Genomic DNA, 26339 nt, shown 5'->3' with positions numbered 1-26339 from the left:
AATTATTGATGAGTTTTGTTGCATATCGCGTATTTTGGCGTATCATACAATATATGATAAGAATCGACATGACCACAGATGTTTCCATAAAATTACAGTCACTGCGTAATGCTCGGTATCACATAATGGACGGTTCCCTTACGATAATCATTAATTTATGTATTTCGTTGTATCTAGCGAACTATTGCGTATAAAACTAACATAAAGCACATTTATATATCATTATAATCGTTGACTTGTTGACTCAACAACGTATCATCCAGACTAAGTCTTTTTACGTAAAAAACATATTTTGAATGTTTTGTGTATTTTATTCTTGAAACGTCATCCGCCAGTTCTACAAGAGTGTCCTTTATTGTATCTGGACCCAAGTGTAGAAGGAGGACACACGAGTGTAGACACTGGGGTAGCTGCCAGAGCAGGAGCTGATACCCCATGATGTGATTCCAGTCAACGTATTACCGCATACCAGCGGGCCACCACTGTCACCCTAAAACCGAAAGTAACATTAATCAATACATATAAAGTAAACATGGTTTTAATATATCGGGTGCATTGGCAGTTTGCGTATCGCCGTTCGGATCGTAGCTCGTCCTCTCGGTCAGTGGTGAGTCTGGTCAAGAATCGATCATTTGCAGGACGCCGTGACACAGACGAATTTTGCTACTGCATTACATTCATTCTATCCATCAATCCCTCCATCCCTGCACCCTTCACTCACTTTGAAACAGCATTTGAAACTATAAGAAAATTTATAACGATGGCCAAAGCACAAAGTAGAGTGACGGTCTGAGCGTTGGCTGACCAGGGATTACGAGGTTTGTATAGTATCTACGGAAATATTATTCAGATCTTGGAAAGTACCTGCTGCTTTTTCACATGTAAATAAATATAGCGAAAATTTTAATCGTTGACTTGAAGGAGATTCTCTTGATGGTTTGACATTCCAATTACAACCTAGAATTGAATTATAATGCCCAAATCTACTATGTGGTGTAATCAATATCAGCTTTGAAGTGTTGTGAACAGAAACATGTGGTTGCTTACTGCGCAGTGAAACACCTTAGAATCATAACAAAGAAATGGTATGACCAAAGAAATGGTATGACTGATACATAAGACAAACTATTAAAACAATATCCAAGGTGTTATGCGTCCTCATGATAAATACCCTGTACGTATTCGCCACCATAGCCTCGTTGTGAATCCTATTCAAAGGTCATTATGGCAAAGATTGCCCACCAATCAAATTACTCTAGTGAGCGAGAAAACATATGTGCTAATTTAGTATTTAGAGTATAGTGTAGGTTGGGAAAATAACCATTGTTTTAGTTGCTTATAGTCTTAGTTTCAGCTGTTTACATGGTTTAAAAATATGTAAAGAATATACCGTTTATTTGTTCGTTTTCAATTCTGCTGCATATTAATATTAACAGATAAGCATGTAATAGATTCTGGACTGGCAAACAAGAGATCACGTGACATCTTGAATGAGTTGTGGAGTAAAGCTGACGTTCGCAATTAAGAGTCATAAACCTTCACGATAGTAACTGTTTCGCTACACTGTGCAGAATGGCACATTTATGATGTTGGGAAAGGAACAAATGGCACTCCCCTGATCTGTATAAAAGACTACCTGTCTGCACACATTGTCACTTCATCTCGACCCACAAAGATAAACGCACTTCTCACCATCCTTCTCTGTACCTTGGCCAGTAAGTTTGTATTTTACTCCAAATGCCTCGGATCTATTGAACAATTACACAACCAACGAACTAATGTCAAACTATGGGCAGGTTTCTAAATCATTAAATGTAATAAGTATGATGAGGATCACTTATATACTTTCCGTAATACATATACACTATGCATGCTGTTGCAGCTACGGCCCTGGCTGAGATCAGCACCAACATCGTTGGAGGCAGCAATGCAGCTGCAGGAGAGTTTCCCTGGCAAGGAAGTGTCCAGGTGAGGAGTGGCAGCAGCTGGTTCCATATCTGTGGCTGCGTCCTCTACACCACCAGCAAGGCCCTCACTGCCGCTCACTGTCTCTCCAACAGGTAACAATTTATAATGATAACACACGAAGCAGAAAACTGAAATTAAACCATGTTTAGAATTCAATACTACCATTACCTGATTTCACGATCCGACAATATGCAGAGATCACATTGCAGGAACGACTTTTAAGCGCCACACGGGGCGATGCAATGTCTGCTTGATGAATAAATCAGAAGAAGTGTAGGTAGGGGTTTCCAGATGTGTGGGTATTTCAGTAGATAAACATGGCCCAAAATTGTTTGGCTCTATATGATATAATGGAGCGGTTCACTCGAACATGGTATCCATACGCGGATTTAAAAGTTACTTCATCTACTGAAAATGCCGTCAATTATTGTGAGAATAACATTATATGATACAGAGATTATGACCTCCGTGTGATTCCATATCGTACATTTCATATATAAGAGTACAAATATGCATCATGTGCGCTAAAGACACGCAATATACACATGTTATTCCGAAGATATCATGCTTACAATACGGAAACACGCTTGGTTAGTAGAAATACAATTGAACGGTAGTAGTGCGGTTGTTTTACCACATAATTAATTAAAAATGGAAGCTTCCATCAATACTTCTTTATGCACTGAAGAGTCCACAGGCCTATAGAACATTCCCTTTTAAAAAACCATTTTTCATAACGTGCTAGCTCTCCACGATTTTTCAGACTACGATGTTTGTATTGTCTCCATATACAGTTAGTTTCAATTCCTCATAATAAGTCTCTAGCTCACAAATCTGACTCGGTCGACCATTAATATTAACTGAAAACAAAATTATGTCATCTGCAATTTTGTCATAACAACTTTGTAATGGCTGGATGTATCTGAATCCCATTTATGCACTCATCTTGAATCTGTTATCTGTACATCTGTTCTCAGTGTAAGCTTAGATGATTTGGCAGATATTAACTCTAAGGAAATATTTGAATTATTGGTTATGAGGCACTAGTGTGAGAAATGATTAAATTACTAAATAGTCTGTAAATTGTGTCATGCAACACTGATAATGTCTCTCTCATGACATTCACAGCGCTAGCAGTTACCGTCTTGGCTTTGGCATACTCAGAATGAACGATAATGATGGAACTGAACAGTACTCTTCAGTCACCTCCTACACCAACGTGAGTTATTTCCCTTAGTTTAAACACTTCCACATAATGTCTATCGTCTACAGTTTACTTTCATGTTTGTATTTTGAAATGGGAATGAAACACAGGTAACAATTATATTGTGTTCACAGTTTTTAAGCGTCAGCTATTGAGCACTACTTTGTCTGTTTATCTCGTATAGCACCCTGACTACAATGGTAATGCTGGTGGCTATCCTAACGACATCGCAGTCCTGAGACTGTCAACCTCAATGGACACAAGCAGTTCAGCTGTGTCAATCATTAATCTGGCTTCTGGTAGCAACGACTATGCCGGACAAACATGCACGATCAGCGGATGGGGAAGACTCAGTGGTCAGTATTCCTCTTTGAGTGCACTTTTTGTTACCATGTTACAGTTCATTCGTCCATAAGATCCATGCGCACTACATCATGATGGCAGTACATTCACCAATTGTTTTCACATGTCTGCTCCCGTAGGAGGTGGCAGCACCCCAAACGTCCTCCAGAAGGTCGACATGACCGTGCTGACCAACACCGACTGTTCCAACAGATGGTCTAGTATCAGTGGTGCCACCGTCAACTCTGGACACATCTGTATCTTTGCGTCTGGCAAATCTGCCTGCAGTGTGAGTTCACATAACCACTCCTACCTTTGTTGACATATAAATCAAGTAGATAAGCCATTCCTGTACCAGCCCTACCGCTACCTCTGCATGTGCACAACGTTGTTTCACATAAAATGATTTAGGATAGGGATACGTTGTTGTAGTATGACGTGTTTGTCATTATGAATTACCATCGCATATGTTCCATTAACGTGTGATAATACTCTAATAGGTTTTAACTGACAAATTACTTTCGGTTTTAGGGTGACAGTGGTGGCCCGCTGGTATGCGGTAATACGTTGACTGGAATCACATCATGGGGTATCAGCTCCTGCTCAGGCAGCTACCCCAGTGTCTACACTCGTGTGTCCTCCTTCTACAACTGGGTCCAGATACAATAAAAGACACTCTTGTAAAACAGGCAGATGACGTTTCAAGATTAAAATACATAAAACATTCAAAATATGTTGTTTTATTACGCAAAAAGACTCGTTGTTGAAAAGTCGAATTCACAAGTCAACGCTTTAACTATGGACTACCTCCCTGTCTCTGTGGATTCTTACGGCAAAAACAACTGAACACGCTTTAGACAAGATTAGGAAATATCAAATAATATATAAACGTGCTTTATGTTATTTTATGCATAATAGTTCGCTAGATACAACAAAACTCATCATTAATTGATTATCCTATGGCAACCGTCCATTATGTGATAGTATGTAATACGTGATCGGTGCCGTCGGTTTACCGAGCATTATGCAGTAAATGTAATTTAATGGAAACATCTGTGGTAATGTGGATTCTTATCATATATAGAATGATGTAAAATGCCTTAATAGGGTTTTTATAACTTTTATTTACACTGCCACAACAGTAAGTGGTTGAAATTTAAATGTGTATCGATTGCCAACAAATACGTCCTGTAAAACGACAAGTTTCGGTAGATCACCCGCTAAAATATTTGGTTGGGTGTGCGAATGTCAACAGTGTCAACAGAAGTTGTTGTTTTGGCATAGATGTATACACTATTCCCTGTCCCCTGCACGCAAGTGGTGTACTCCGCTAACAGTGTATTAATGACACACACACACACACACACACACACACAGAGTTGTAGTTCAGTGTTGGAGGCCCCGTGGCCCAGAGTACAATCTTACCCACATTGACAGTGGTATTTCGAATAGAAATTTAAACTGTAGATTAATCATAAAATTTTCAAATGAATCGCCTATCAAAAATATCACTTGATGAAATTGATGGGTATTGCTGAGAGTATATTTTAAGTGGAAATAAAGCTACATGATTCTGCCCTGATGGATATCCACGATACTATATTTATATCATGTATGAGTGGGTGAGAAAGTAAGGTTTTACGCCGCTTTTAGCAATATTCCAGCAATATCACGACCGGGGACACCACCAATAGTTAATGTCATGCAAAGAACAGTCACCATTAAGAGTGACAGAAATAATGCTATTGATTGTATCAAGTTGATTCTGTGCAAATGATTTGTTAAACTGTTTCATTGGCCTCCGTTTCTCAATCGGTAAATCAACGATTTGATTATAGAATGACATAAACAAAATATACAAAGGATAATTAGAAAGATCATTGACAAAAGACGGGTTCGGAATCTTCGAGGCCACCATCAGGAATTTCATTTTGTTAGCCCATGTGTGGATCATCAGTGACAACTGCATCAGGTAATTGAGGAAGAATAATGCGAATGTTCATTAGCAATTTCGGGATTGCTACTGTTGGAACTGTTGGTTCAACACAAATACGCAAAGGCGCCTGACCAGTGTTGGCAGTTAGCTCACCAGGTTCACGGCAAAAATATAATTTGAGTCGCCGGGGCTGGTCACGGATGTTTTGTTCTGTCAGATATGCATACATTGGCATGGCTTTCTCCTAGTCAACAATTTGCCATTTACTTGTGATATTTCTGGCCACCCTGTTGCTTTCGCACACTCAAGAAGTGTTGACTTCATTTGCTGCGTCCAAGGATATTCTAGGGTGGGGTCTATGCCTCCCCCTGGGGCAAGTCCCATCCCCAGTTTGGTTGGTTTGTATTCCGGAGGGAGGCTGACTGGGCTGCGGCGTTGTTAGTTGAATGTCTTAATGGCTTTCTGTAACCCAGTTTTGAACCAGTTTTGGGGGGTTAGCCCTAACTGGGTTAGTAGTAGTAGTAGTAGTAGTAGAAGTAGTAGAAGTAGTAGTAGTAGTAGTAGTAGTAGTAGTAGTAGTAGTAGTAGTAGTAGTAGTAGTAGTTAAAGATTAAAATATAAAATGCAGCAAAGAGGATTTGGATGATCCTGGCACAGTCAGGCTGGTTAGTCTCATCATCAGCACAGGGCCCTTGCCCCCTCTACACGCAGCCCAGACATCGAATGGGACTTCTCCCGGGAAGCGCTGTCTAGTCAAACCCACCCAGAACTTGAGAATGTGAAGACTCCCCAACACTGCAACCTTCTGCATTACCCAGATTGTCAGAAAGGCTGTATTCCTGGTAGCAAACCCGGGTACTCTCCCAATGTCAGTCAACAGATTGGGAGGTACCAACCCTAAGGCACCGAGAACAACGGGGAGTCGGACAACTTGGTACTTGGGATGCAAGTGTGACATTTCGAAAGCGAGGTCCGCATATTTGCCATGTTTTTCCTCAATCTTGTCAATCACATTAGTGTCAAAGGGAACAGAAAATTCAATGATATAAATGATTTCATTGGATTTATCAAAAAGGACAAGACCAGGTTTGTTGACCTGGATACGTCTGAGGCTGTAAACGGGCCTATTCCAAAGAATGTTGTATTTATCATTTTTCATGACGCCATCTACATATTCCGGGTCGTACAATGGGTGGACCTCTGTGTCCAAGCCACAGGCATGGCGAAGACGGTAATAAAATGATCGAGCTACAACATCATGTCGTTTAAGATACTGTGTTTGTCCCAAAGCGGGGCATCCACTGACAATGTGTTGGACAGTCTCATTAACTTCATTACATAATCTACATTTCATATTTACATTTTGATGCAAAATCACACATTGACGGTTTCGAGTGGGAAGTGACTGGTCCTGAGCAGCAAACAGAAAGTCTTCTGTTTCATTTTGCAGGCCAGACGACTTCATCCAAGTGAAGGACTCTGCAGTATTGCTGATCTTCTCAACACACTGCATATAAGCTCGATGAAGTGCTCGTTCAGAAAGCCTCTCCTTGAAAAGATTGGCCGACTTGATACGGTACTTCGCTTGGTTGACACTCATTTCTGTACCATCCAGCAGTACAGAACCATCAACAAAATCATTGAGATTATGTCCCACATCCTTGGTTCGTTTTCGAAAACTGTTTTTTTTTAATTATTATTATTATTATTATTATTATTATTATTATTATTATTATTATTATTATTTACAGATTAAACATAACAAATGCAGGAAAGAGGGTTTGGGTGATCCTGCCACAGTCAGGCTGGTTAGGCTCATCATCAGCTCAGGGCCCTTGCCCCCTCCACACGCAGCCCATACAGCGAATGGGACTTCTCCCAGGAAGTGCAGCCTAGTCAAACCCACCCAGAACTTTTCGGAGAATGTGAAGACTCCCCAACACTGCAACCTTCCCCGGCCGTGATTTGCTGGAATATTGCTGAAAGCGGTGTAAAACCATCCTTACTTTCTCACTCACTCATACATGATATAGATATAGTATCGTGGATTCCCTCAGAGCAGAATCATGTAGATTTGTAGCTTGATTTTCCCTTGTAATACACTCTCAGCAATATCCATCAATGTCATCAAGAGATAGGCTTTTAATAGGCGATTCAATTGAAAATTTTATGATTAATCTTCAGTTTAAATTTCTATTTGAAATACCACTGTCAATGTGGGTAAGATTGTATTCTGGGCCACGGGGCCTCAAACACTGAACTCCAACTTGTGTGTGTCTGTCATTACTAAACTCTTAGCGGAGAACATTACTTGAGTGCAGGGGTGCAAATAATAGTGTAAACATTTATACCAAAACAACAACTTCTGCGTAATGCTCGGTAAACCGACGGCACCGATCACGTATTACATACTATCTCATAATGGACGGTTACCATAGGATAATCAATTATTCATGAGTTCTGTTGTATCTAGCGAACGATCCATTTATATATTATTTGCTAATCTTGTCTAAAGCGTGTTCAGTTGTTTTGGCTGTAAGAATCCACAGAGACAAGGCGGTAGTCCATAGTTAAAGCGTTGACTTGACACTTCGACTTTTCCACAACGTTTCATACAGACAGAGTCGTTTTAAAAAAGGCATATTTTGAATGTTTTGTGTATTTTATTCGTGAAACGTCATCCGCCAGTTCTACAAGAATGCATTTTACTGTCCCTGGACCCAGGAGTTGAAGGAGGACACACGAGTGTAGACACTGGGGTAGCTGCCAGAGCAGGAGCTGATACCCCATGATGTGATTCCAGTCAGCGTATTACCGCATACCAGCGGGCCACCACTGTCACCCTAAAACCGAAAGTAATTTGTCAGTTAAAACTTATATAGAGTATTATCACACGTTAATGGAACATATGCGATGGGAATTCATAATGACAAACACGTCATACTACAACAACGTATCCCTATCCTAAATCATTTTATGTGAAACTAGTAGTGCACTTACAGAGGAAGTTGTAGGGCTGGTACAGGAATGGCTTATCTACTTGATTTATATGTCAACAAAGGTAGGAGTGGTTATGTGTACTCACACTGCAGGCAGATTTGCCAGACGCAAAGATACAGATGTGTCCAGAGTTGACGGTGGCACCACTGATACTAGACCATCTGTTGGAACAGTCGGTGTTGGTCAGCACGGTCATGTCGACCTTCTGGAGGACGTTTGGGGTGCTGCCACCTCCTACGGGAGCAGACATGTGTAAACAAGTGGTAAATGTACTGCCATCATGATGTAGTGCGCATGGATCTTATGGACGAATGAACTGTAACATGGTAACAAAAAGTGCACTCAAAGAGGAATACTGACCACTGAGTCTTCCCCATCCGCTGATCGTGCATGTTTGTCCGGCATAGTCGTTGCTACCAGAAGCCAGACTGACGGTTGACACAGCTGAACTGCTTGTGTCCATTGAGGTTGACAGTCTCAGGACTGCGATGTCGTTAGGATAGCCACCAGCATTACCATTGTAGTCAGGGTGCTATACGAGATAAACAGACAAAACAGTGCTCAGTAGCTGACGTTCAAAACTGTCAACACAATATAATTCCCTCTGTTACATTTCCATTTCAAAATACAAACATGAAAATAAACTGTAGACGATAGACATAATGTGGAAGTGTTTAAACTAAGGGAAATAACTCACGTTGGTGTAGGAGGTGACCGAGGAGTACTGTTCAGTTCCATCATTATCGTTCATTCTGAGTATGCCAAAGCCAAGACGGTAACTGCTAGCGCTGTGAATGTCATGAGAGAATCATTATCAGTGTTGCATGACACAATTTACAGAGTTTTTAATAATGAAATCATTCCTCACACTAGTGCCACATAACCAATAATTTAAATATTTCCTTTTACTTAATCTATGCTAAATCATCTGAGCGTACACTGGGAACAGTTGTACATTTTACAGATAACACAGATGAGTGGACAAATGGGATTCAGTAACATCCAGTTATTACAAAGCTGTTATGACAAAATTGCAGATGACATCATTTTGTTTTCAGATAATATTAATGGTCTACAGAGACAGATTGGTGAGGTAGTGACTTATTATGAGGAATGGTATTGAAACTAACTGTATATGGAGACAATACAAAAACCGCAGTCTTAAAAATCGTGGATAGCCAGCACGTTATGAAAAATGGTTCTTTACAAGGGAATGTACTATAGGCCTGTGGCCTCTTCAGAGCATAAAGAAGTATTGATGGAAGCTTCCATGTTTAATTAATTATGTGGTAAAACATCCGCACTACGTCCTTAACGAGAAACCGTTCAATTGTATTTCTACTAACCAAGCGTGTTTCCGTATTGTAAGCATGATATCTTTGGAATAAAATGTGTATGATGGGAGTCTTTGGCAAGCATGATATATTTTTGTATTCTTAATATATGAAATTTACGATATGGAAACACACGGAGGTAATAATCTCTGTATCACACAATGTTATTATCACAATAATCGACGGTATTTTCAGTAGATAAAGTAAATTTTTAAATCCGCGTATGGATACCCTGTTCGAGTGAACCGCTCAATATCATAATTTTCAGCCATGTTTGTCTGCTGAAACACCCACACATCGGCAAACCCCTAACTAAACTTCTGGTTTATTCATCAAGCAGACATTGCATCGCCCCGTTTGGCGCTAAAAAGTCGTTCCTGCCATGTGATCTCATTAGCATATTATCGGACCGTGATATCAAGTAATAGGAGTATTTGCTTCTTAACATGGTTTATTTGCAGTTTTCTGCTTCGTGTGTTATCATTATAAATTGTTACCTGTTGGAGAGACAGTGGGCGGCAGTGAGGGCCTTGCTGGTGGTGTAGAGGACGCAGCCACAGATATGGAACCAGCTGCTGCCACTCCTCACCTGGACACTTCCTTGCCAGGGAAACTCTCCTGCAGCTGCATTGCTGCCTCCAACGATGTTGGGGCTGATCTCAGCCAGGGCCGTAGCTGCAACAGCATGTATTGTGTACATATACTAAAGAAAGGATATAAGTGATCCTAATCTTACTTATTACATTTAATCATTTAGAAACCTGCCCATAGTTTGACGTTAGTTCGTTGCTTTTGTAATTGTTAAATAGATCCGAGGCATTTGGAACAAAAATACAAACTTACTGGCCAAGGTACAAAGAAGGATGGTGAGAAGTGCGTTCATCTTTGTGGATCGAGATGAAGTGACAATGTGTGCAGACAGGTAGTCTTTTATACAGATCAGGGATGTGCCATTTGTTCCTCTCCCAACATCATAAATGTGCCATTCTGCACAGTGTAGCCAAACACTTATTATCGTGAAGGTTTATGACTCTTAATTGCGAACGTCAGCTTTACTCAACAAATTATTCAAGATGTCACGTGATCTTTTGTTTGCCAGTCCAGAATCTATTACATTCTTATTCCGTTAATAATTATATGCAGCCGAATCTAAAACTAACAAATTAACGGTATATTCTGTTGAACCTTTACATATATTTAAACTATGTAATTTGTGTTAAAAACAGCTGAAACTAAGACTATAAACGACGAAGACAATGATTATTTTCTCACCCTACACTATACTGCAAGTACTAAATTAGCACATATGTTTTCTCGCTCACACGAGTTATTTGATTGGTGGGCAATCTTTGCCATAATAAAATTTGAATAGGGTTCACAACGAAGCTATGGTGGCGAATACGTACAGGGTTTTTATCACGAGGACATATAAAACCTTGGATATTGTTTCAATAGTTTGTCTTATGTATCGGTAGTTATGCCATTTCTTTGTTATGATTCTAAGGTGTTTCACTGCGCAGTAAGCAACCACATGTTTCTGTTCACAACACTTCAAAGCTGATATTGATTATACCACATGGTAGATTTGGGCATAATAATTCCATTCTAGGTCCTAATTTTACTTTTCAGAATGTAAAACTATCAAAAGAGTCTCCTTCAAGTCAACGTGTAAACTTGTCGCTATATTTATGTACATGTGAAAAAACAGCAGGTGTTTTGCAAGATCTGAATAAATATTTCCGTACATACTAAACAAACCGTGTAATCTCTGGTCAGCCAACGCTCAGACCGTCACTCTACTTTGTGCTGTGGCCATCGTTATACATTTCCTTATAGTTTCAAATGCTATTTCGGAGTGAGTGAGGGGTGCAGAGAAGGAGGGAATGATGGATAGAATGAATGTAGTTCAGTAGCAATATTCGTCTATGCCACGGCGTCCTGCAAATGATCCATTCTTGACCAGACACACCATTGACCGAGAGGATGAGCTAGGATCCGAACGGCGATACACAAACTGACAATGCACCCGATATATTCAAACCATGTTTTCTATATATGTATTGAATTATGTTATAAAAAGCGACAAAACCCCTTCCATATTCATAAGAAATCTCTGATGAAAGCAGAGTCGATTGTACGATTCCGACTACATCATGAGTATGTGTTTATAAATCACTGTCAAATAGTGATGCTGCGACGTGTTACCACTGTGACCAGTTAATGAATCTAATCTTCCGTAAGTCATTCCTAAGAAGTGGGATTCTTCAATATGCAACTGCGAAGAAGTGATATCTATCAGAAGTATACATATGCCGTAGAGATCACGAATAATGAGAGTATTTTTATCAATCAAATTACAGCACACTCATTGTTTTATAATGTTCCATGATTAATGTGGAGACTCGTCATGCTGTTTGGTGCACTTTTGTACACATTTATTTGTCTGATGGTCCTCTGGTGAAGCATGTCAAGACTAATGATGAACACAATGCATTCCACAGTTTTCCAAAACGAGCCAAGGATGTGGGACATAATCTCAAAGTCAGTGTTCATTATGTTGATGGTTCTGTACTGCTGGACGGTACAGAAATGAGTGTCAACCAAGCGAAGTGCCATATCGAGTCGGCCCAGACTCAGTTTTTCAAGGAGAGGCTATCTAAACGACCACTGCATCGAGTTTATGTGCAGTGTGTTGAGGGGATCAGCAATCCTGCAGAGTCCTTTGCTTGGATGAAGTCATCTGGCCTGAAAAGTGAAACAGAACGCTTTTTGTTTGTTGGCTTTCAGGACCAGTCACTTTCCACTCGAAACCGTTAGTGTGTGATTTTGCATCAAAATGTAAATATGAAATGTAGAATATGTAATGAATTTAATGAGACTCTCCAACACATTGTCAGTGGATGGAAACTGTTGTATGGTCTATAAGGGTGCTATTGCAATAAAGTCATCATGGCTCCGGAATAGTACAAGCAGCCACACAGCCACAGGCACTCATACACGTCACTATGTAAGGGCAATAATCTTGAATGTGACGTTAAACCCTATTTCATCTCACGATCCATATGGTCTTGTCGACAGAAGTTACAATCAAATGGGCACAACTAAAAGCACAACAGACTCAAGGGCTTGATGGTGTACCAAAGTGCATAATGTTAGGTTTATCCCCATTATCTGCCATGATATTATCTTCACACTATCTTCAAGGGATATCTTGAAAGATGTATAGGTCCAACTCCGTTCTTGCTCAAAGATTACCAGTATCGGCATACAATAGAATGCATACAAAAACCTTTCTAAATTCAAACGAAATTTCTGCAAAAAGCAGAGTCGAATGTACAATTCCCACAGTGTCACAAGCACATGTGTTGCAACGCATGAGTACTGCTATGCGGTGTTAGGCAACAAACACAAACTTTCTTCATGCATGTTGTGTGGGTTGCCGTTGGGGCAGGACATGCTTATCCTTTTCCCGAAAGCCTGGTGTCATCGTTGATTTTCAGTGATCAGTTGGAATAATTTTAACGCTGTTTTGTCTTATACACTCAAAAGAATCTGTTTCGAGAGTGGATCTTCCCTGGCCTTGACGTTTTATATTTTAGGAATCACTATCAAAATAGTCATGATACCAAATATTCACGAAGAGGTGAGCATACCAGGACCAACTGGCGACACCCGTCAGAAACACATGCAAAGGCAAGTAAATTGTTCACCTTAAAAATAATAACACACAGTAACATCTAGTACAAGTCAAATAGGGAATTGCATCCGACATCATCTGTGTCACTGATGAGTCAAATTTGGAAATCTCCTCCATGTGTCTACCATGAAACGTTACAAAGTTCTTGAATGTTAAAGGGAAAGTTGGAGTCATTCTCCTTGTCATTCAGTCTTCTGGGGAGTGTTTTGTTACACTGGCTCTTGACGTGAAGTTATCCCATTGACTTTAAATATAGATAATAGGGAGGTTTTACTTTCAAGTATGACCTGCTTTCAGGATTTACTTCTTTTAAGTAAGATTTTAAACATATTTAGTTGGATCTTCACACAACGACATTATAGCCCAAAGGACCATCATCATTCGTAACACAGTTTTACTAAATCGGGTGCATTGGCAGTTTGCGTATCGCCGTTCGGATCGTAGCTCATCCTCTCGGTCAGTGGTGTGTCTGGTCAAGAATCGATCATTTGCAGGACGCCGTGACACAGACGAATTTTGCTACTGCATTACATTCATTCTATCCATCAATCCCTCCATCCCTGCACCCTTCACTCACTTTCAAACAGCATTTGAAACTATAAGAAAATTTATAACGATGGCCACAGCACAAAGTAGAGTGACGGTCTGAGCGTTGGCTGACCAGGGATTACGAGGTTTGTATAGTATCTACGGAAATATTATTCAGATCTTGGAAAGTACCTGCTGCTTTTTCACATGTAAATAAATATAGCGAAAAATTTACACGTTGACTTGAAGGAGACTCTTTTGATGGTTTGACATTCCAATTACAACCTAGAATTGAATTATAATGCCCAAATCTACTATGTGGTGTAATCCATATCAGCTTTGAAGTGTTGTGAACAGAAACATGTGGTTGCTTACTGCGCAGTGAAACACCTTAGAATCATAACAAAGAAATGGTATGACTGATACATAAGACAAACTATTAAAACAATATCCAAGGTGTTATGCGTTCTCATGATAAATACCCTGTACGTATTCGCCACCATAGCCTCGTTGTGAACCCTATTCAAAGGTCATTATGGCAAAGATTGCCCACCAATCAAATTACTCTAGTGTGCGAGAAAACATATGTGCTAATTTAGTATTTAGAGTATAGTGTAGGTTGGGAAAATAACCATTGTTTTAGTTGCTTATAGTCTTAGTTTCAGCTGTTTACATGGTTTAAAAATATGTAAAGAATATACCGTTAATTTGTTCGTTTTCAATTCTGCTGCATATTAATATTAACAGATAAGCATGTAATAGATTCTGGACTGGCAAACAAAAGATCACGTGACATCTTGAATAAGTTGTGGAGTAAAGCTGACGTTCGCAATTAAGAGTCATAAACCTTCACGATAGTAACTGTTTGGCTACACTGTGCAGAATGGCACATTTATGATGTTGGGAAAGGAACAAATGGCACTCCCCTGATCTGTATAAAAGACTACCTGTCTGCACACATTGTCACTTCATCTCGACCCACAAAGATGAACACACTTCTCACCATCCTTCTCTGTACCTTGGCCAGTAAGTTTGTATTTTACTCCAAATGCCTCGGATCTATTGAACAATTACACAACCAACGAACTAATGTCAAACTATGGACAGGTTTCTAAATCATTAAATGTAATAAGTATGATTAGGATCACTTATATACTTTCCGTAATACATATACACTATGCATGCTGTTGTAGCTACGGCCCTGGCTGAGATCAGCACCAACATCGTTGGAGGCAGCAATGCAGCTGCAGGAGAGTTTCCCTGGCAAGGTAGTGTCCAGGTGAGGAGTGGCAGCAGCTGGTTCCATATCTGTGGCTGCGTCCTCTACACCACCAGCAAGGCCCTCACTGCCGCTCACTGTCTCTCCAACAGGTAACAATTTATAATGATAACACACGAAGCAGAAAACTGAAATTAAACCATGTTTAGAAGTCAATACTACCATTACCTGATTTCACGATCCGACAATATGCAGAGATCACATTGCAGGAACGACTTTTAAGCGCCACACGGGGCGATGCAATGTCTGCTTGATGAATAAATCAGAAGTGTAGGTAGGGGTTTCCAGATGTGTGGGTATTTCAGTAGATAAACATGGCCCAAAATTGTTTGGCTCTATATGATATAATGGAGCGGTTCACTCGAACATGGTATCCATACGCGGATTTAAAAGTTACTTCATCTACTGAAAATGCCGTCAATTATTGTGAGAATAACATTATATGATACAGAGATTATGACCTCCGTGTGATTCCATATCGTACATTTCATATATAAGAGTACAAATATGCATCATGTGCGCTAAAGACACGCAATATACACATGTTATTCCGAAGATATCATGCTTACAATACGGAAACACGCTTGGTTAGTAGAAATACAATTGAACGGTAGTAGTGCGGTTGTTTTACCACATAATTAATTAAAAATGGAAGCTTCCATCAATACTTCTTTATGCACTGAAGAGTCCACAGGCCTATAGAACATTCCCTTTTAAAGAACCATTTTCAAAACGTGCTAGCTCTCCACGATTTTTAAGACTACGATGTTTGTATTGTCTCCATATACAGTTAGTTTCAATTCCTCATAATAAGTCTCTAGCTCACAAATCTGACTCGGTCGACCATTAATATTACCGGAAAACAAAATTATGTCATCTGCAATTTTGTCATAACAACTTTGTAATGGCTGGATGTATCTGAATCCTATTTATGCACTCATCTTGAATCTGTTATCTGTACATCTGTTCTCAGTGTAAGCTCAGGTGATTTGGCAGATATTAACTCTAAGTAAGTTTTTGAATTATTAGTTATGAGGCACTAGTGTGAGAAATGATTAAATTACCAAATACTCTGTAAATTGTGTCATGCAACACTGATAATGTCTCTCTCATGACATTCACAGCGCTAGCAGTTACCGTCTTGGCTTTGGCATACTCAGAATGAACGATAATGATGGAACTGAACAGTACTCTTCAGTCACCTCCTACACCAACGTGAGTTATTTCCCTTAGTTTAAACACTTCCACATAATGTCTATCGTCTACAGTTTATTTTCATGTTTGTATTTTGAAATGGAATTGTAACACAGGGAATTATATTGTGTTGACAGTTTTAAGCGTCAGCTACTGAGCACTGTTTTGTCTGTTTATCTCGTGTAGCACCCTGACTACAATGGTAATGCTGGTGGCTATCCTAACGACATCGCAGTCCTGAGACTGTCAACCTCAATGGACACAAGCAGTTCAGCTGTGTCAACCGTTAATCTGGCTTCTGGTAGCAACGACTATGCCGGACAAACATGCACGATCAGCGGATGGGGAAGACTCAGTGGTCAGTATTCCTCTTTGAGTGGACTTTTGTTACCATGTTACAGTTCATTCGTCCATAAGATCCATGCGCACTACATCATGATGGCAGTACATTTACCAATTGTTTTCACATGTCTGCTCCCGTAGGAGGTGGCAGCACCCCAAACGTCCTCCAGAAGGTCGACATGACCGTGCTGACCAACACCGACTGTTCCAACAGATGGTCTAGTATCAGTGGTGCCACCGTCAACTCTGGACACATCTGTATCTTTGCGTCTGGCAAATCTGCCTGCAGTGTGAGTTCACATAACCACTCCTACCTTTGTTGACATATAAATCACGTAGATAAGCCATTTCTGTACCAGCCCTACCGCTACCTCTGCATGTGCACAACTTTGTTTCACATAAAATGATTTAGGATAGGGATACGTTGTTGTAGTATGACGTGTTTGTCATTATGAATTACCATCGCATATGTTCCATTAAAGTGTGATAATACTCTAATAGGTTTTAACTGACAAATTACTTTCGGTTTTAGGGTGACAGTGGTGGCCCGCTGGTATGCGGTAATACGTTGACTGGAATCACATCATGGGGTATCAGCTCCTGCTCTGGCAGCTATCCCAGTGTCTACACTCGTGTGTCCTCCTTCTACAACTGGGTCCAGATACAATAAAAGACACTCTTGTAAAACAGGCAGATGACGTTTCAAGAATAAAATACACAAAACATTCAAAATATGTTGTTTTATTACGCAAAAAGACTCGTTGTTGAAAAGTCGAATTCACAAGTCAACGCTTTAACTATGGACTACCTCCCTGTCTCTGTGGATTCTTACGGCAAAAACAACTGAACACGCTTTAGACAAGATTAGGAAATATCAAATAATATATAAACGTGCTTTATGTTATTTTATGCATAATAGTTCGCTAGATACAACAAAAATCATCATTAATTGATTATCCTATGGCGACCGTCCATTATGTGATAGTATGTAATACGTGATCGGTGCCGTCGGTTTACCGAGCATTATGCAGTAAATGTAACTTTATGGAAACATCTGTGGTAATGTCGATTCACATCATATATAGTATGATGTAAAATGCCTTAATAGGTTGTTTTTTTTCACTTTTATTTACACTGCCACAACAGTAAGTGGTTGAAATTTAAATGTGTATCGATTGCCAACAAACACGTCCTGTAAAAAGTTTCGGTAGTTTAACCCGCTAAAATATTTGGTTGGGTGTGCGAATGTCAACAGTGTCAACAGAAGTTGTTGTTTTGGCATAGATGTATACACTATTCCCTGTCCCTTGCACGCAAGTGGTGTACTCCGCTAAGAGTGTAGTAATGAAAGACACACACACAGTTGTAGTTCAGTGTTGGAGGCCTCGTGGCCCAGAGTACAGTCTTACCCACATTGACAGTGGTATTTCGAATAGAAATTTAAACTTAAAGTTTTCAAATGAATCGCCTATCAAAAATATCACTTGATGACATTGATGGATATTGCTGAGAGTACATTGTAAGTGGAAATAAAGCTACGTGATTCTGCCCTGATGGATATCCACGATACTATATCTATATCATGTATGAGTGGGTGAGAAAGTAAGTATGATTTTACGCCGCTTTTAGCAATATTCCATCAATCACGACCAGGGACACCAGCAATATCTAATGTCATGCAAAGAACAGTCAGAAGAGTGACAGAAATAATGTTATTTAACTTATCAAGTTGATTCTGTGCAAATGATTTGTTAAATTGTTTCATTGGCCTCCGTTTCTCAATCGGTAAATCAACGATTTGATTATAGAATGACATAAACAAAATATACAAAGGATAATTAGAAAGATCATTGACAAAAGACGGGTTCGGAATCGGAAGAAAAATCAAAATCTTCGAGGCCACAATCAGGAATTTCATTTTGTAAGCCCATGTGTGGATCATCAGTGACAACTGAATCAGGTAGTTGAGGAAGAATAATGCGAATGTTCATTAGCAATTTCGGGATTGCTACTGATGGAACTGTGGGTTCAACACAAATACGCAAAGGCGCCTGACCAGTGTTGGCAGTTAGCTCACCAGGTTCACGGCACAAATATAATTTGAGTCGCCGGAGCTGGTCACGGATGTTTTGTTCTGTCATACATTGGCATGGCTTTCTCCCAGTCAACAATTTGCCATTTACTTGTGATATTTCTGGCCACCCTGTTGCTTTCGCACACTCAAAAAGGGTGGACTTCATTTGCTGCGTCCAAGGATATTCTTGGGTGGGGTCTGTGCCTCCCCCTGGGGCAAGTCCCATCCCCAGTTTGGTTGGTTTGTATACCGGAGGGAGGCTGACTGGGCTGCGGCGTTGTTAGTTGAATGTCTTAATGGCTTTCTGTAACCCAGTTTTAAACCAGTTTCGGGGGGTTAGCACTAACTGGGTGAGTAGTAGTAGTAGTAGTCTTCTATTTCATTTCGCAGGCCAGACTTCATCAAAGTACAGGACTCTGCAGTATTGCTGATCTTCTCAACACACTGCATATAAACTCGATGAAGTGGTCGTTCAGAAAGCCTCTCCTTGAAAAGATTTGCCGACTTGATACGGTACCTCGCTTGGTTGACACTCATTTCTGTACCATCAGGCAGTACAGAACCATCAACAAAATTATTGAGATTATGTCCCACATCCTTGGCTCGTTTTCGAAAACTGGTTTTTTTAAATATTATTTTTTTTTATATTATTATTATTATTATTATTATTATTATTATTATTATTATTATTATTATTATTATTATTATGTACGTACGTACAGATTAAACATAACAAATGCAGGAAAGAGGGTTTGGATGATCCTGGCACAGTCAGGCTGGTTAGGCTCATCATCAGCTCAGGGCCCTTGCCCCCTCTACACGCAGCCCATACAGCGAATGGGACTTCTCCCGGGAAGCGCTGTCTAGTCAAACCCACCCAGAACTTGAGAATGTGAAGACTCCCCAACACTGCAACCTTCCCCGGCCGTGATTTGCTGGAATATTGCTGAAAGTGGTGTAAAACCATCCTTACTTTCTCACTCACTCATACATGATATAGATATAGTATCGTGGATTCCCTCAGAGCAGAATCATGAAGATTTGTAGCTTGATTTTCCCTTGTAATACACTCTATCCATCGATGTCATCAAGAGATAGGCTTTTAATATGCGATTCAATTGAAAATTTTATGATTAATCTTCAGTTTAAATTTCTATTCGAAATACCACTGTCAATGTGGGTAAGATTGTATTCTGGGCCACGGGGCCTCAAACACTGAACTCCAACCTGTGTGTGTCTGTCATTACTAAACTCTTAGCGGAGTACATTACTTGAGTGCAGGGGTGCAAATAATAGTGTAAACATTTATACCAAAACAACAACTTCTGCGTAATGCTCGGTAAACCGACGGCACCGATCACGTATTACATACTATCACATAATGGACGGTTACCATAGGATAATCAATTATTCATGAGTTTTGTTGTATCTAGCGAACGATCCATTTATATATTATTTGCCAATCTTGTCTAAAGCGTGTTCAGTTGTTTGGGCTGTAAGAATCCACAGAGACAAGGCACAACGTTTCATACAGACAGAGTCGTTTTAAAAAAAACGTATTTTGAATGTTTTGTGTATTTTATTCGTGAAACGTCATCCGCCAGTTCTACAAGAATGCATTTTACTGTCCCTGGACCCAGGAGTTGAAGGAGGACACACGAGTGTAGACACTGGGGTAGCTGCCAGAGCAGGAGCTGATACCCCATGATGTGATTCCAGTCAACGTATTACCGCATACCAGCGGGCCACCACTGTCACCCTAAAACCGAAAGTAATTTGTCAGTTAAAACCTATATAGAGTATTATCACACGTTAATGGAACATATGCGATGGGAATTCATAATGACAAACACGTCATACTACAACAACGTATCCCTATCCTAAATCATTTTATGTGAAACATAGTAGTGTACTAACAGAGGAAGTTGTAGGGCTTGTACAGGAATGGCTTATGTACTTCATTTATATGTCAACAAAGGTAGGAGTGGTTATGTGAACTCACACTGCAGGCAGATTTGCCAGACGCAAAGATACAGATGTGTCCAGAGTTGACGGTGGCACCACTGATACTAGACCATCTGTTGGAACAGTCGGTGTTGGTCAGCACGGTCATGTCGACCTTCTGGAGGACGTTTGGGGTGCTGCCACCTCCTACGGGAGCAGACATGTGTAAACAAGTGGTAAATGTACTGCCATCATGATGTATTGCGCATGGATCTTATGGACGAATGAACTGTGACAAGGTAACAAAAAGTGCACTCAAAGAGGAATACTGACCACTGAGTCTTCCCCATCCGCTGATCGTGCATGTTTGTCCGGCATAGTCGTTGCTACCAGAAGCCAGATTAACGGTTGACACAGCTGAACTGCTTGTGTCCATTGAGGTTGACAGTCTCAGGACTGCGATGTCGTTAGGATAGCCACCAGCATTACCATTGTAGTCAGGGTGCTACACGAGATAAACAGACAAAGTAGTGCTCAGTAGCTGACGCTTAAAACTGTCAACACAATATAATTCCCTGTGTTACATTTCCATTTCATAATACAAACATGAAAATAAACTGTAGACGATAGACATAATGTGGAAGTGTTTAAACTAAGGGAAATAACTCACGTTGGTGTAGGAGGTGACCGAGGAGTACTGTTCAGTTCCATCATTATCGTTCATTCTGAGTATGCCAAAGCCAAGACGGTAACTGCTAGCGCTGTGAATGTCATGACAGAAACATTATCAGTGTTGCATGACACAATTTACAGAGTATTTAATAATTAAATCATTCCTCACACTAGTGCCACATAACCAATAATTTAAATATTTCCTTTTACTTAATCTATGCTAAATCATCTGAGCTTACACTGGGAACAGTTGTACATTTTACAGATAACACAGATGAGTGGACAAATGGGATTCAGTAACATCCAGTTATTACAAAGCTGTTATGACAAAATTGCGGATGACATCATTTTGTTTTCAGATAATATTAATGGTCTACAGAGACAGATTGGTGAGGTAGTGACTTATTATGAGGAATGGTATTGAAACTAACTGTATATGGAGACAATACAAAAACCGCAGTCTTAAAAATCGTGGATAGCCAGCACGTTATGAAAAATGGTTCTTTACAAGGGAATGTACTATAGGCCTGTGGCCTCTTCAGTGCATAAAGAAGTATTGATGGAAGCTTCCATGTTTAATTAATTATGTGGTAAAACATCCGCACTACGTCCTTAACGAGAAACCGTTCAATTGTATTTCTACTAACCAAGCGTGTTTCCGTATTGTAAGCATGATATCTTTGGAATAAAATGGGTATGATGGGAGTCTTTGGCAAGCATGATATATTTTTGTATTCTTAATATATGAAATTTACGATATGGAAACACAATGAGGTAATAATCTCTGTATCATACAATGTTATTATCACAATAATCGACGGTATTTTCAGTAGATAGAGTATCTTTTTAAATCCGCGTATGGATACCCTGTTCGAGTGAACCGCTCAATATCATAATTTTCAGCCATGTATGTCTGCTGAAACACCCACACATCGGCAAACCCCTAACTAAACTTCTGATTTATTCATCAAGCAGACATTGCATCGCCCCGTTTGGCGCTAAAAAGTCGTTCCTGCCATGTGATCTCATTAGCATATTATCGGACCGTGATATCTAGTAATAGGAGTATTTGCTTCTTAACATGGTTTATTTGCAGTTTTCTGCTTCGTGTGTTATCATTATAAATTGTTACCTGTTGGAGAGACAGTGAGCGGCAGTGAGGGCCTTGCTGGTGGTGTAGAGGACGCAGCCACAGATATGGAACCAGCTGCTGCCACTCCTCACCTGGACACTTCCTTGCCAGGGAAACTCTCCTGCAGCTGCATTGCTGCCTCCAACGATGTTGGTGCTGATCTCAGCCAGGGCCGTAGCTGCAACAGCATGTATTGTGTACATATACTAAAGAAAGGATATAAGTGATCCTTGTCATACTTATTACATTTAATCATTTAGAAACCCGCCCATAGTTTGACGTTAGTTCGTTGCTTTTGTAATTGTTAAATAGATCCGAGGCATTTGGAACAAAAATACAAACTTACTGGCCAAGGTACAAAGAAGGATGGTGAGAAGTGCGTTCATCTTTGTGGATCGAGATGAAGTGACAATGTGTGCAGACAGGTAGTCTTTTATACAGATCAGGTGAGTGCCATTGGTTCCTCTCCTAACATCATAAATGTGCCATTCTGCACAGTGTAGCCAAACACTTATTATCGTGAAGGTTTATGACTCTTAATTGCGAACGTCAGCTTTACTCAACAACTTATTCAAGATGTCACGTGATCTTTTGTTTGCCAGTCCAGAATTTATTACATTCTTATTCCGTTAATAATTATATGCAGCCGAATCTAAAACTAACAAATTAACGGTATATTCTGTTGAACCTTTACATATATTTAAACTATGTAATTTGTGTTAAAAACAGCTGAAACTAAGACTATAAGCGACGAAGACAATGATTATTTTCTCACCCTACACTATACTGCAAGTACTAAATTAGCACATATGTTTTCTCGCTCACACGAGTTATTTGATTGGTGGGCAATCTTTGCCATAATGACATTTGAATAGGGTTCACAACGAAGCTATGGTGGCGAATACGTCCAGGGTATTTATCACGAGGACACATAACACCTTGGATATTGTTTCAATAGTTTGTCTTATGTATCGGTAGTTATGCCATTTCTTTGTTTTGATTCTAAGGTGTTTCACTGCGCAGTAAGCAACCACATGTTTCTGTTCACAACACTTCAAAGCTGATATTGATTATACCACATGGTAGATTTGGGCATAATAATTCAATTCTAGGTTGTAATTTTGCTTTTCAGAATGTAACACCATCAAAAGAGTCTCCTTCAAGTCAGCGTGTAAACTTGTCGCTATATTTATGTACATGTGAAAAAACAGCAGGTGTTTTGCAAGATCTGAATAAATATTTCCGTACATACTAAACAAACCGTGTAATCTCTGGTCAACCAACGCTCAGACCGTCACTCAACTTTGTGCTGTGGCCATCGTTATACATTTCCTTATAGTTTCAAATGCTATTTCGGAGTGAGTGAAGGGTGCAGGGAAGGAGGGAATGATTGATAGAATGAATGAAGTTCAGTAGCAATATTCGTCTATGCCACGGCGTCCTGCAAATGATCCATTCTTGACCAGACACACCATTGACCGAGAGGATGAGCTACGATCCGAACGGGATACACAATACACCCGATATATTCAAACCATGTTTTCTTTATATGTATTGATTAATGTTATAAAAAGCGACAAAACCCCTTCCATATTCATAAGAAAACTCTGATGAAAGCAGAGTCGATTGTACGATTCCGACTACATCATGAGTATGTGTTTGTGAATCAATGTCAAATAGTGATGCTGCGACGTGTTACCACTGTTACCAGTTAATGAATCTAATCTTCCGTAAGTCATTCCTAAGAAGTGGGATTCTTCAATATGCAACTGAGAGGAAGTGATATCTATCAGAAGTATACATATGCCGTAGAGATCACGAATAATGAGAGTATTTTTATCAATCAAATTACAGCACACTCATTGTTTTATAATGTTCCATGACTAATGTGGAGACTCGTCATGCTGTTTGGTGCACTTTTGTAAACATTTATTTGTCTGATGGTCCTCTGGTGAAGCATGTCAAGACTAATGATGAACACAATGCATTCCACAGTTTTCCAAAACGAGCCAAGGATGTGGGACATAATCTCAAAGTCAGTGTTAATTATGTTGATGGTTCTGTACTGCTGGACGGTACAGAAATGAGTGTCAACCAAGCGAAGTGCCATATCGAGTCGGCCCAGACTCAGTTTTTCAAGGAGAGGCTTTCTAAACGACCACTGAATCGAGTTTATGTGCAGTGTGTTGAGGGGATCAGCAATCCTGCAGAGTCCTTTGCTTGGATGAAGTCATCTGGCCTGAAAAGTGAAACAGAACGCTTTTTGTTTGTTGGCTTTCAGGACCAGTCACTTTCCACTCGAAACCGTTAGTGTGTGATTTTGCATCAAAATGTAAATATGAAATGTAGAATATGTAATGAATTTAATGAGACTCTCCAACACATTGTCAGTGGATGGAAACTGTTGTATGGTCTATAAGGGTGCTATTGCAATAAAGTCATCATGGCTCCGGAATAGTACAAGCAGCCACACAGCCACAGGCACTCATGCACGTCACTATGTAAGTGCAATAATCTTGAACGTGACGTTAAACCCTATTTCATCTCACGATCCATATGGTCTTGTCGACAGAAGTTACAATCAAATGAGCACAACTAAAAGCACAACAGACTCAAGGGCTTGATGGTGTACCAAAGTGCATAATGTTAGATTTATCCCCATTACCTGCCATGATATTATCTTCACACTATCTTCAAGGGATATCTTGAAAGATGTATAGGTCCAACTCCGTTCTTGCTCAAAGATTACCAGTATCGGCATACAATAGAATGCATACAAAAACCTTTCTAAATTCACACGAAATTTCTGCAAAAAGCAGAGTCGAATGTACAATTCCCACAGTGTCACAAGCACATGTGTTGCAACGCATGAGTACTGCTATGCGGTGTTAGGCAACAAACACAAACTTTCTTCATGCATGTTGTGTGAGTTGCCGTTGGGGCAGGACATGCTTATCCTTTTCCAGAAAGCCTGGTGTCATCGTTGATTTTCAGTGATCAGTTGAAATAATTTTAACGCTGTTTTGTCTTATACACTCAAAAGAATCTGCTTCGAGAGTGGTTCTTCCCTGGCGTTGACGTTTTATAGTTTAGGAATCACTATCAAAATAGTCATGATACCAAATATTCACGAAGAGGTGAGCATACCAGGACAAACTGGCGACACCCGTCAGAAACACATGCAAAGGCAAGTAAATTGTTCACCTGAAAAATAATAACACACAGTAACATCTAGTACAAGTCAAATAAGGAATTGCATCCGACATCATCTGTGTCACTGATGAGTCAAATTTGGAAATCTCCTCCATGTGTCTACCATAAAACGTTACAAAGTTCTTGAATGTTAAAGGGAAAGTTGGAGTCATTCTCCTTGTCATTCAGTCTTCTGGGGAGTGTTTTGTTACACTGGCTCTTGACGTGAAGTCATCCCATTGACTTTAAATATAGATAATAGGGAGGTTTTACTTTCAAGTATGACCTGCTTTCAGGATTTACTTCTTTCACGTAAGATTATAAACATATTTAGTTGGATCTTCACACAACGACATTATAGCCCAAAGGACCATCATCATTCGTAACACAGTTTTACTTAATCGGGTGCGATGGCAGTTTGCGTATCGCCGTTCGGATCGTAGCTCATCCTCTCGGTCAGTGGTGAGTCTGGTCAAGAATCGATCATTTGCAGGACGCCGT

General features: G+C 39.9%; 3 pseudogenes; 1 reads left to right on the top strand and 2 right to left on the bottom strand.

Annotated features, from left to right (window-relative positions):
- Positions 1-338: 338 nt before the first annotated feature.
- LOC124127372 lies at positions 339-10736 on the bottom strand (annotated as a pseudogene).
- Positions 10737-14932: 4196 nt separating this feature from the next.
- LOC124127374 lies at positions 14933-17556 on the top strand (annotated as a pseudogene).
- Positions 17557-20457: 2901 nt separating this feature from the next.
- Positions 20458-23102, bottom strand: LOC124127377 (annotated as a pseudogene).
- Positions 23103-26339: the final 3237 nt, after the last annotated feature.

Source organism: Haliotis rufescens, unplaced genomic scaffold (assembly GCF_023055435.1).
Source record: "Haliotis rufescens isolate VD_foot unplaced genomic scaffold, xgHalRufe1.0.p SCAF_32, whole genome shotgun sequence".
NCBI classification, from domain to species: Eukaryota; Metazoa; Mollusca; class Gastropoda; order Lepetellida; family Haliotidae; genus Haliotis; species Haliotis rufescens.
The sequence above is the reverse complement of the archived record's forward strand: the minus strand, read 5'-3'. Positions and strand labels throughout refer to the sequence as shown.